Source organism: Brachyhypopomus gauderio, unplaced genomic scaffold (assembly GCF_052324685.1).
Source record: "Brachyhypopomus gauderio isolate BG-103 unplaced genomic scaffold, BGAUD_0.2 sc50, whole genome shotgun sequence".
In the NCBI taxonomy this organism is placed as follows: domain Eukaryota; kingdom Metazoa; phylum Chordata; class Actinopteri; order Gymnotiformes; family Hypopomidae; genus Brachyhypopomus; species Brachyhypopomus gauderio.
In genome coordinates, this window is record NW_027506875.1 from 1,178,057 (window position 1) to 1,191,020 (window position 12,964).

General features: G+C 48.6%; 1 long non-coding RNA gene across 1 annotated transcript; it reads right to left on the reverse strand.

The window, feature by feature from the left end:
- Nucleotides 1–2,110: 2,110 nt before the first annotated feature.
- LOC143487831 (uncharacterized) lies at nt 2,111–3,457 on the reverse strand. The gene is made up of 3 exons (XR_013124392.1): nt 3,342–3,457; nt 2,819–2,936; nt 2,111–2,505 (listed from the first exon to the last, which is right to left on the reverse strand). It is a non-coding gene; the product is annotated as an uncharacterized LOC143487831 (long non-coding RNA).
- Nucleotides 3,458–12,964: the final 9,507 nt, after the last annotated feature.

Genomic DNA, 12,964 nt, shown 5'->3' on the forward strand with positions numbered 1-12,964 from the left:
TATTTTTCTCGTGTAATATGTTGTGCTTCATTGCTGTGAAGCACTGTGAGTCTTCAGTATTCTCTTATTGAGCTTGTATTTTTCTCAGTTCTCAGTTTCTCATTATTTTGGTCTCTTTGCAAAACAAATGTAATGAAACGTCTGCATAGGTGACAGCATGGCAGATCTGTTGCTAAGATACTGTAGCCATGTGTGCTGATGTGTTTTGTTGTCCTGGTGTGTCCTGCAGGGCTGTAGTTGGTGCTGTGGTTGTTATGCTCCTCGAACCCTTTTACCTTTAACGTGTACCGGCAGGTCGTCTAAACTACGGCCCTTATGTGAGACTGCTCTCCATCCGTGATGAATCTGGAATTGTAATAAGAGAGAAAAAGAGAGGGAGCGAGAGAAACACAGAGCAAGGAAAAAGAAGATAAGAGCAAGAGACAGATGGGGAGGTAGAGAGCAGGTGAGGGGGGAGAAATGGGTTCAGACTACCCAGAAGTGAGCAGCTGATTGGGACGCTGTTAAAAAGGAACTCTGCCATGCTCAGCACTGGTAAACAAAACTATTTGTCCATGTAGACCAGGAGGACATCGTAACACGTTTGTGCCAGATACAATTTGCAGTTTATGCAGGCTGAGTTCTATCAGGGTAAAGCAAATGCAAAAGACTAAAGTCTTATAGATGCTGGTGCTTTGCAGCCTGGGACCACAACCTGAAGCTGAGTGTGAAGTGTTCAGTTTGAATGTCCTGGGGGCCTAATGTGTAGTGGGCTGTTTCCTTCCTGCTTCTCAGCACACACATGCACACACACTCATACACGCTCACACACGCTCATACACGCTCATACACACTCATTCACGCTCATACATTCCCACACACGCTCATACACGCTCATACACGCCCATACACACCCACACACACCCACACACGTGCACACACGCCCATACACGCTCAGACATGCTCATACACGCCCATACACACTCATACACACTCATACACACCCACTCTGTTATTGGTGGTGCAATTGCACATACCTGCTGCGACTTTAAGTGGCATCTCCCTCACACCAGTCTTAACTGGGACTTGATATGACAGTGGAAGAAAAAGACCAACGATGGAGAAAGTGAGAGAGAGAGAGAAGGAGAGACAGAGAGAAGGAGAGACAGAGAGAGAGAAAGAGAGAGAAGGAGAGACAGAGAGAAGGAGAGACAGAGAGAGAGAAAGAGAGAAGGAGAGACAGAGAGAGAGAAAGAGAGAAGGAGAGACAGAGAGAAGGAGAGACAGAGAGAGAGAAGGAGAGACAGAGAAAGAGAGAGAGAAAGAGAGAGCAGGAGACATCCACATTGTAAAAAATGAAGCATTGTAATCCTGCTGTTGTCCCTGTGAGCTGTGAAGTGTGTTCAGAGGTGACGGTAACAGCATCACTAAGAACAACTGACATCTACAATATTACATCTATGAGCCTTCAAAGAAACGATGCATGAAGGAGCGATGGAACGATCATCTGGCCTTCTGTGAGCTTCCAGCCGGCTCCATTCCCAGCTAGACTGCCACTTTCATTTAAAACATGCTGCTTTATTCAAGTATCTTTAATATTGAAGTGGTGTCACGTAATGGAAAATTACTGGAGTTTCACGGTATTCCTAACAGAGAAACCCAAAACTCTGCTGTTGGATTTTGCTGTGTTGATTGAACAGTATGGGAGCAATACATAGAAAACAAATAAAATTACATTTATTTAGAGACACAACCTTCAGGATTACACGTTAAGAGACACAACCTTCAGGATTACACAACCTTCAGGATTACTTGTTAAGAGATACAATCTTTGGGATTTTTCCTTTGAAAATCAACAATGCATATGGGGCCTATCAGGAATGTGACACAATTTAAGCTACATGTAATACCTGATGCTACATGAATTTGACCAGATCTTTCCATAAAGATTCTCCTGTGATTGGAGTCTCTGAATGCAGGTTCACGCAACACTGCAGTAAAATACAGCATTATTGATTTGCCACTTAGAGGTAGGAATGAAAGCAATGCTAACACAGCTAGCACCCCCACCCCAGTGCTTATACTGACTCACTGCATGTTTGCCAAAATGCAAATGAAATTATGCTGCAGTCCTTCTCCTGAAGACTTACGGGATTAATCAAAAGCCGTATCCAATATTTGGTAAAGAGTAAAAACTTAAAGAACAGTCACCAGACGTCCCCCCGCAGTTTTACACCTACACCGAATAAACAAAGGACACCTTATTCTCCTGTTACACAGGTGATCACCTTGGCAACATCTTTTGTGTCCCCTCAGCTTGTCCTGGTGTTTCCTGTGCTGGTGTTCTGTGTCCTGGTGTTTCCTGTCCTGGTGTTCTGTATTCTGGTGTTTCCTGTCCTGGTGTTCTGTATTCTGGTGTTTCCTGTCCTGGTGTTCTGTGTGCTGGTGTTCTGTGTGCTGGTGTTCTGTGTGCTGGTGTTCCCAGGAGAAGAGCAGATTGGCACCGTGTCACGATGGAAGTGTCAGCTGTGCAGATGAGCGTGTGTGTGTGTGTGTGTGTGTGTGTGTGTGTGTGTGTGTGTGTGTGTGCATGTGTACATATGTGTGTGTGTGTGTGTGTGTGTGTGTGCATGTGTACATATGTGTGTGTGTGTATGTGTGTGTGTGTGTGTGTGAAGGGTAGAAGATATAAGTATATAAGACTTTACTGTGTTCCCTTCAAGTTTGACAGACAGAGTAATTGCAGCAAATGCCTAAAATTGCCTTTTGCATATCCAGAATATGTCTGGCTAATGCACCCAGACACATCAATACTTCAGACCGACTAACACAGAAATACCTTTTATCATCAGATCAGCATTAATAGGTATATGTGGAGAGGAGCGGTGTCACATGGCCTTGTGCATGGGTCAAAGTGCAGAGGTCATCAGGGCTGTGAGGGTCACCCATCGTGCATGCTGGGAATGGGAACATTGGGAAATGTTAATTAAACGGATGCCTTTGAAAGCTTGAAAACCATTTAGAACGCTCTAGAATGTTGGATTAAAATTTTATGATGTTCCTTTTTAGAAGATTTAGAGTTTCATATAAAAATTTGACATTATGTTATAGAGCTGTAGTTTTTAAATCTTCTACGATTTCCATAAAAATTATACAGCAAATGGAAACCATTCAGGAACACCACCATGCACGAATACCACTGTGCGGGAACACCACCGTGCGGAAACACCACCGTGCGGAAACACCACCGTGCGAGAACACCACCGTGCGGAAACACCACCGTGCGAGAACACCACAGTGCGGAAACACCACCGTTCAGAAACACCACCATGCGGGAACACATCAGTGGTGGAGCTGCTCACCTCAAGGTTTTGAAGGTGTAGATGCAACGTTTGTAGTGAATTTCTGCCGCTTCTGTTGCGGATGGACAGGTGGATATGGTCACCTGCAGCACGCCCACTCAGCCATGCTATGACCGCTGACCTCTGCCAGTTTAGAGCTGGAGTGCAACAAAATAAGAGTCCTCACTGCGGAGCAACGTCTCCTCACACGCCAGCCCTCACACACACACCTGTCCTCACACACCTCCTCTCACACACACACCAGTCCTCACACACCTGTCCTAACACACGCTCCAGTCCTCACCCACGTCCTCACACACACACACCTGTCCTCACACACATCCTCACACACGTCCTCAGACACCTGTCCACACACACATGCCAGTCTTCACACACACACCTGTCCTCACGTCCTCACACACACACCAGTCCTCACACACATCCTCACACACACACCAGTCCTCACACACACACCAGTCCTCACACACCTGAGTGTGTTCAGTGTGAGTGGTGTTCAGTCAGTGTTTAGGAGACATGACTATTTCCTTGGATAGACGTAAGTTGGTGAAGCACAAATCAGCCAAATAATGTTACCATGGTTTCCATCTAAACCCTGGGAGGGTGTGGTCTAGTATATAAATAATATCACAGAGTTGTGTGCAGTGCGTTTTAACTGCTTGTTCAACTACTGTCAGGAGAAACAAAGCTTTTAAAGTTTGAGTTTTCAGGAATATGAAAGCAAGTTTAAACACAAATGTCCTTTCTCTTTCAGACCAGGCCAGAGTAGTGCTGTAACCTTTAATAAAGACTGTGTCTAGACCAGAATAGTGCTTTAACCTTAAATAAAGACTGTGTCTAGACCAGAGTAGTGCTGTAACCTTTAATAAAGACTGTGTCTAGACCAGAATAGTGCTGTAACCTTTAATAAAGACTGTGTCTAGACCAGAGTGGTGCTGTAACCTTAAATAAAGACTGTGTCTAGACCAGAGTGGTGCTGTAACCTTTAATAAAGACTGTGTCTAGACCAGAGTGGTGCTGTAACCTTAAATAAAGACTGTGTCTAGACCAGAGTGGTGCTGTAACCTTAAATAAAGACTGTGTCTAGACCAGAGTAGTGCTGTAACCTTTAATAAAGACTGTGTCTAGACCAGAGTAGTGCTGTAACCTTAAATAAAGACTGTGTCTAGACCAGAGTGGTGCTGTAACTTTTAATAAAGACTGTGTCTAGACCAGAGTGGTGCTGTAACCTTAAATAAAGACTGTGTCTAGACCAGAGTAGTGCTGTAACCTTTAATAAAGACTGTGTCTAGACCAGAGTGGTGCTGTAACCTTAAATAAAGACTGTGTCTAGACCAGAGTGGTGCTGTAACCTTTAATAAAGACTGTGTCTAGACCAGAGTAGTGCTGTAACCTTTAATAAAGACTGTGTCTAGACCAGAATAGTGCTGTAACCCAGGGCCGGCGCCAGAACATATACAGTGAGGGGGCGTCAGAAAATTTCGGGAGGGCGAACGTTAGTTGTTGAGCGGGGGGGGGGGGGGGGGGGGGGGGGTTGGCGAACGTAAGTTGTTGAGCGGAGGAGGGGGGGGGGGGGGGGGGGTGCGTGTAACGATTGTCGAGCGGCCGAGGGGGCACCATGTAGCGATTGTTGTAAAATAAATGGGTCTTATTTTTTACATTGAGGGGGCGGGACACCTCGCCTGAGGGGGCGACGCCCCCATTCGCCCCCCCGTGGCGCCGGCCCTGCTGTAACCTTTAATAAAGACTGTGTCTAGACCAGAGTGGTGCTGTAACCTTTAATAAAGACTGTGTCTAGACCAGAGTGGTGCTGTAACCTTTAATAAAGACTGTGTCTAGACCAGAGTAATTCTGTAACCTTAAATAAAGACTGTGTCTAGACCAGAGTAGTGCTGTAACCTTTAATAAAGACTGTGTCTAGACCAGAGCAGTGCTGTAACCTTAAATAAAGACTGTGTCTAGACCAGAGTAATGCTGTAACCTTAAATAAAGACTGTGTCTAGACCAGAGTAGTGCTGTAACCTTTAATAAAGCTGAAATAAAGTTCACTTCTGAAGTGCTGCTGGTTGTATATCTGACATTGGGAGATTCCTCGTTATCATTCAAGGACATTTTGGATTAACTCTTGGTATTGTTGGCAGCTCAGGAGGTTAAAACATTTACCAGGAAATAAATGTGCCCACTGACTCCTGAATTGTGATCTCCTCCAGAGTGAGAGTCCCAACGACTACTTAACTTCTACTGCCGTAAATACTGGGTAATAAGGCAAGAACAGCAGGGATCCTGCCCCCCCAGGACAACATGGGTACTGCCCCCCCAGGACAACATGGGTACTGCCCCCCCAGGACAACATGGGTACTGCCCCCCCAGGACAACATGGGTACTGCCCCCCCCCAGGACAACATGAGTCCTGCCCCCCCAGGACAACATGGGTACTGCCCCCCCAGGACAACATGGGTACTGCCCCCCCAGGACAACATGGGTACTGCCCCCCCAGGACAACATGGGTACTGCCCCCTCAGGATAACATGGGTACTGCCCCCTCAGGATAACATGGGTACTGCCCCCCCCCCAGGACAGCATGGGTCCTGCACCCCCCAGGACAACATGGGTACTGCCCCCCCCCAGGACAACATGGGTCCTGCCCCCCCCCCCAGGACAACATGGGTACTGCCCCCCCAGGACAACATGGGTACTGCCGCCCCCCCCCCCCCCCCCCCCCCCCAGGACAGCATGGGTCCTGCCCCCCCCAGGACAACATGGGTACTGCCCCCCCCCAGGACAACATGGGTCCTGCCCCCCCCCCCCCCCCCAGGACAACATGGGTACTGCCCCCTCAGGACAACATGGGTACTGCGCCCCCCAGGACAACATGGGTACTGCTCCAAGGTGAAATTCAAACCTTTCTGTCACCTTTTACCATTCTGACACAAATCTTTTGTCACATTTTCTCTAAGTTTATAATAGATTTTCAAAAGCTTCTGCCAACAAATGACTTGTCACTGATTGGCTCGAGGAGTTTAAGCAGACCTTTGGTGAAGCTTTCTGGCTTCATAATAATTCAAACATCAGAATGAGTCCAGGAAACAAACAAGAGGGAGTAGGTATCTCTCCTCCAGCGGCCATAGTGTCTCCCGCATCCCTCTGGTTTTCTTGTAATAGTCTCCTTGGGGAAATCAGTGTGGGTCAACACTGACAGTGAGGTGAGTCCTGTCAAGTCTCAGCTGTCTGCTCAACAAGCCAAATCCACAGTGTCACACTGGCCAGTGAGGATTAATGAAAACCAACGCTAGGGTTATTCTAGACATTACAGTGGGGTCTTGAGAATGACACCACATAAAGTATTTATTTAGATTCATTTGTATTTATCTGTTAATATTATTATTTGTTTTTCTGGCTTATTGCATGTGGAATATAAGCAGAGCAGATAATTACCATCCAGCAGAAAGACATAAAAATGGATTCCTGCACAGTCAGTTGTTATAAGGTCATAAATGTCATTAATATGCTTTATGATGCAAGAAATGGCCACAGTAATGTTGGTGGTCAGCTCCGTCTGAAGAGTCATTTGAGTGAAGTCAGAAGTTGTGTGTGTTTGTGGTGATGACCGCTGGCTGGTGGGCAGTGTTGTGTTCTGTACACAGATGGACTCAGCCATCACCATCACACTTGCATCCTAATTATCTCACAGTAGACATGTTCTATTAAGATGCAAATAATACGTTATTGTACCCTTGTGTCAGTGTGGTGGGTCTCGTACTGTTTTACCTGAAGCACAGTGGGACAGTCAGCAGCATTTGCAGTAATATTGCGTGGCGTGTTATTTAGAGCTGATGTTATCTGGTTCATAATGGACACATGGGGAATGCTTCAGAAAACACTTTCAGCACACGGCGCTGCCATGCAGTGCAGAGGTCACGAGGTCACAAGGTCACGAGGTCATCAGCTCTGAGACTGTCAGCACTAAAAGCTTTGAAGCGTCGGCCAACATATTCCTGAGTAACGTAACTGTATCAACAGCAGGAGGATCTAGGCCTGGGCCGCTTGGGTGAAGTACACGCAACAAACACGCTACAAACACGCAATAAACACGCAACAAACACGCCTCACCTCACACAGGCTGCCATCATCACATCCAGGTGGACTATGGGTAAGATGACACGTCCAGAGAGAATACGTATATATCTTTTATAAAATCGCACACATATCAGACAGTGTATTGTACTTGTACATATGACGTCACCCAACTTTCATTTTATTTCATTGTTTGTGTCTTTTTACCTCCTCTCCTCCATTGAGGATTTAATCTGAGGTCATTTGTCAGGAATAAGTGGCCTGTGGGGGGCGCTGTGCTGATGAAGGGGCCACTGGGGCTCACCCAGAGTACAGAGTGCAGCTCACTCTGCCCCACCCAACACTCCAACCTCACAGTTCTGCCCCACCCAACACTCCAACCTCACAGTTCTGCCCCACCCAACACTCCAACCTCACAGTTCTGCCTCCACCCAACAACCTCACAGTTCTGCCCCACCCAACACTCCAACCTCACAGTTCTGCCCCACCCAACACTCCAACCTCACAGTTCTGCCCCACCCAACACTCCAACCTCACAGTTCTGCCCCCACCCAACACTCCAACCTCACAGTTCTGCCCCACCCAACACTCCAACCTCACAGTTCTGCCCCACCCAACACTCCAACCTCACAGTTCTGCCCCAACCCAACACTCCAACCTCACAGTTCTGCCCCACCCAACACTCCAACCTCACAGTTCTGCCCCACCCAACCTCACAGTTCTGCCCCAACCCAACACTCCAACCTCACAGTTCTGCCCCACCCAACACTCCAACCTCACAGTTCTGCCCCACCCAACACTCCAACCTCACAGTTCTGCCCCACCCAACACTCCAACCTCACAGTTCTGCCCCACCCAACACTCCAACCTCACAGTTCTGTCCCCACCCAACACTCCAACCTCACAGTTCTGCCCCACCCAACACTCCAACCTCACAGTTCTGCCTCCACCCAACACTCCAACCTCACAGTTCTGCCTCCACCCAACACTCCAACCTCACAGTTCTGCCCCACCCAACACTCCAACCTCACAGTTCTGCTTCCACCCAACACTCCAACCTCACAGTTCTGCCTCCACCCAACAACCTCACAGTTCTGCCCCCACCCAACACTCCAACCTCACAGTTCTGCCCCACCCAACACTCCAACCTCACAGTTCTGCTCCCACCCAACACTCCAACTTCACAGTTCTGCCCCACCCAACACTCCAACCTCACAGTTCTGCCTCCACCCAACAACCTCACAGTTCTACCCCACCCAACACTCCAACCTCACAGTTCTGCCCCACCCAACACTCCAACCTCACAGTTCTGCCTCCACCCAACACTCCAACCTCACAGTTCTGCCCCACCCAACAACCTCAGTTCTGACCCACCCAACAACCTCACAGTTCTGCCCCACCCAACACTCCAACCTCACAGTTCTGCCTCCACCCAACAACCTCACAGTTCTACCCCACCCAACAACCTCACAGTTCTACCCCACCCAACAACCTCACAGTTCTGCCCCACCCAACACTCCAACCTCACAGTTCTGCCTCCACCCAACAACCTCACAGTTCTGCCCCACCCAACACTCCAACCTCACAGTTCTGCCCTACCCAACACTCCAACCTCACAGTTCTGCTCCCACCCAACACTCCAACCTCACAGTTCTGCCCCACCCAACACTCCAACCTCACAGTTCTGACCCACCCAACAACCTCACAGTTCTGCTCCCACCCAACACTCCAACCTCACAGTTCTGCCCCACCCAACACTCCAACCTCACAGTTCTGCCTCCACCCAACAACCTCACAGTTCTACCCCACCCAACACTCCAACCTCACAGTTCTGCTCCCACCCAACACTCCAACCTCACAGTTCTGCCCCACCCAACACTCCAACCTCACAGTTCTGCCCCACCCAACACTCCAACCTCACAGTTCTGCCTCCACCCAACACTCCAACCTCACAGTTCTGCCCCACCCAACACTCCAACCTCACAGTTCTGCCCCACCCAACAACCTCACAGTTCTGCCCCACCCAACACTCCAACCTCACAGTTCTGCCTCCACCCAACAACCTCACAGTTCTGCCCCACCCAACACTCCAACCTCACAGTTCTGCCCTACCCAACACTCCAACCTCACAGTTCTGCTCCCACCCAACACTCCAACCTCACAGTTCTGCCCCACCCAACACTCCAACCTCACAGTTCTGCCTCCACCCAACAACCTCACAGTTCTACCCCACCCAACACTCCAACCTCACAGTTCTGCTCCCACCCAACACTCCAACCTCACAGTTCTGCTCCCACCCAACACTCCAACCTCACAGTTCTGCCCCACCCAACACTCCAACCTCACAGTTCTGCTCCCACCCAACACTCCAACCTCACAGTTCTGCTCCCACCCAACACTCCAACCTCACAGTTCTGCCCCACCCAACACTCCAACCTCACAGTTCTGCCCCACCCAACACTCCAACCTCACAGTTCTGCCTCCACCCAACAACCTCACAGTTCTGCCCCACCCAACACTCCAACCTCACAGTTCTGCCCCCACCCAACAACCTCACAGTTCTGCCCCACCCAACACTCCAACCTCACAGTTCTGCCCCACCCAACACTCCAACCTCACAGTTCTGCCCCACCCAACACTCCAACCTCACAGTTCTGCCCCACCCAACACTCCAACCTCACAGTTCTGCCTCCACCCAACACTCCAACCTTACAGTTCTGCCCCACCCAACACTCCAACCTCACAGTTCTGCCCCACCCAACACTCCAGCCTCACAGTTCTGCCCCACCCAACACTCCAACCTCACAGTTCTGCCCCACCCAGTTCACTCTACATTCCTCCTGGGAGTTTCTTCCTCACCCAACGTGTTTTATGTTTCGTCACCCCACCTAGGGAACTACATCACCCACACTGCACCAGACACAGGCAGGGTGGAGATTTGGGGCTGATGATATGTGAAGTGTCTCCTTACACACCAAGACCAGCCAAACTTTGGGACTTTTGGTTTTAAGCTTTCATCATCTGCTGTACACGACACTGTTGGGTGAGACTGGCAGAGTTCAGCATGTTCTTTTATACTGTCATTGTCCACAGGTACAGCTGTAGCCCACAGTGTGGAGTAAGATTAGTGTGCAGTCGAAGGATCTGATTATAAATATTCCCTCTGGATAAGAGTGGCTGAAATGTGGAACACAGCTGTTGTTTTCTGTAGCCTGAATTTTTTTTTACACTCAATTTACATTTTGAGCCAAAATGATGTTGACATGTGGGGTATGTTTGAGAGGATGTGGGGTATGTCTGAGATTATGTGGGGTATGTTTGAGAGGATGTGGGGTATGTCTGAGAGGATGTGGGGTATGTTTGAGAGGATGAGAGGATGTGGGGTATGTTTGAGAGTATGTGGGGTATGTCTGAGAGGATGTGGGGTATGTTTGAGAGGATGAGAGGATGTGGGGTATGTTTGAGAGGATGTGGGGTATGTCTGAGAGGATGTGGGGTATCTATGAGAGGATGTGGGGTATGTTTGAGAGGATGTGGGGTATGTATGAGAGGATGTGGGGTATGTCTGAGAGGATGTGGGGTATGTTTGAGAGGATGAGAGGATGTGGGTATGTATGAGAGGATGTGGAATATGTGTGAGAGGATGTGGGGTATGTCTGAGAGGATGTGGGGTATGTTTGAGAGGATGAGAGGATGTGGGGTATGTATGAGAGGATGAGAGGATGTGGGGTATGTATGAGAGGATGTGGGGTATGTTTGAGAGGATGTGGGGTATGTATGAGAGGATGTGGGGTATGTCTGAGAGGATGTGGGGTATGTTTGAGAGGATGAGAGGATGTGGGTATGTATGAGAGGATGTGGGGTATGTGTGAGAGGATGTGGGGTATGTTTGAGAGGATGTGGGGTATGTGTGAGAGGATGTGGGGTATGTGTGAGAGGATGTGGGGTATGTTTAAGAGGATGTGGTGTATGTTTGAGAGGATGTGGGGTATGTCTGAGAGGATGTGGGGTATGTTTGAGAGGATGTGGGGTATGTCTGACAGGATGTGGGGTATGTCTGAGAGGATGTGGGGTATGTATGAGAGGATGTGGGACTGTAGCACTGTGTGGAAATAAGCCGTGTGCTATGTTCACTCATATGTTCAGAGAAGGAATATTGCCAAAGAAATTCTGACTTTCCTTTTGAGACATTACTGGGGGTTTTGGACAGTTCTAGTTCAAACACAGATTATTTTCCATCTCACACTTTGACTCACAGAAAGGACAAAAGGTAAACCAGGTTTATTTCTGCCACAGCGTGTCCAGAAAAGTTAGCAGAGATGTTAGTGGTGCAATGGTATTAGTTAATCATCTATGGGAGGAGTTAGTCATCTATGGGAGGAGTTAGTCATCTATGGGAGGAGTCTGTGCTGTCTGGATGTGTTTCACGCTCCTGTGTGGTGTAGACATGCTGTCATGCTTCACCCCCACTCTACCTGACATCACTACACAGACCCCAAACACACTGCAGAGGTGTGACTGTGTGACCGTGAGACCATGTGACCGTGAGACCGTGAGACCATGTGACCGTGAGACCGTGTGATCGTGTGACTGTATGACCATGTGACAGTGTGACCATGTGACCATGTGCAAAGCACTTTGTAAGTCGTTCTGGATAAGAGCATCTGCTAAATGCCGTAAATGTAAGTGTGAATGTAAATGTGACCGTGTGACTGTGTGACCATTTGACTGCACCGGACCGCAGCACAGGCATGTGCAGTCAGCACACCAGACCTGCAGGGCCACCTCCTATTGTAGATCTGCAGAAACCACCTTCTATTGTAGACCTGCAGAAACCACCTCTTACTGTAGACCTGCAGAAAACACCTCTTACTGTAGACCTGCAGGACCACCTCTTACTGTAGACCTGCAGGACCACCTCTTACTGTAGACCTGCAGGACCACCTCTTACTGTAGACCTGCAAGGCCACCTCTTACTGTAGACCTGCAGGACCACCTCTTACTGTAGACCTGCAGGACCACCTCTTACTGTAGACCTGCAGGACCACCTCTTATTGTAGACCTGCAGGACCACCTCTTACTGTGGACCTGCAGGACCACCTCTTACTGTGGACCTGCAGGACCACCTCTTACTGTAGACCTGCAGAAGCCACCTCTTACTGTAGACCTGCAGGACCACCTCTTACTGTAGACCACCTCCGACTCTAACGGGGCTAAATTCTTTGTTCTAAACTCACCTTGTATTCAGAACAGAGAAGATAGCTGGTTTACTAAAGAGTCTTCACCATGTTTCACACCACACGTCAGGATTTCAACGACTGTCATCTGTCCTTAAATATGTTAATGACATCAAAGGTGTTAATCGTTCACAGAAATGAACTGTGGTAATTCCTGTAATGATTCAATCAGTAACAAAGCTTCTCAGAAAAAACCAAAGCATTAAGCCACATCTACAGGAGGAGCGATATCCTTTACATCCAGACAGGGCATTTATAACAATGCTACGGTTAAATGATCAGGACTATTACCACCTCTCCTGTCTCCAGAGATCA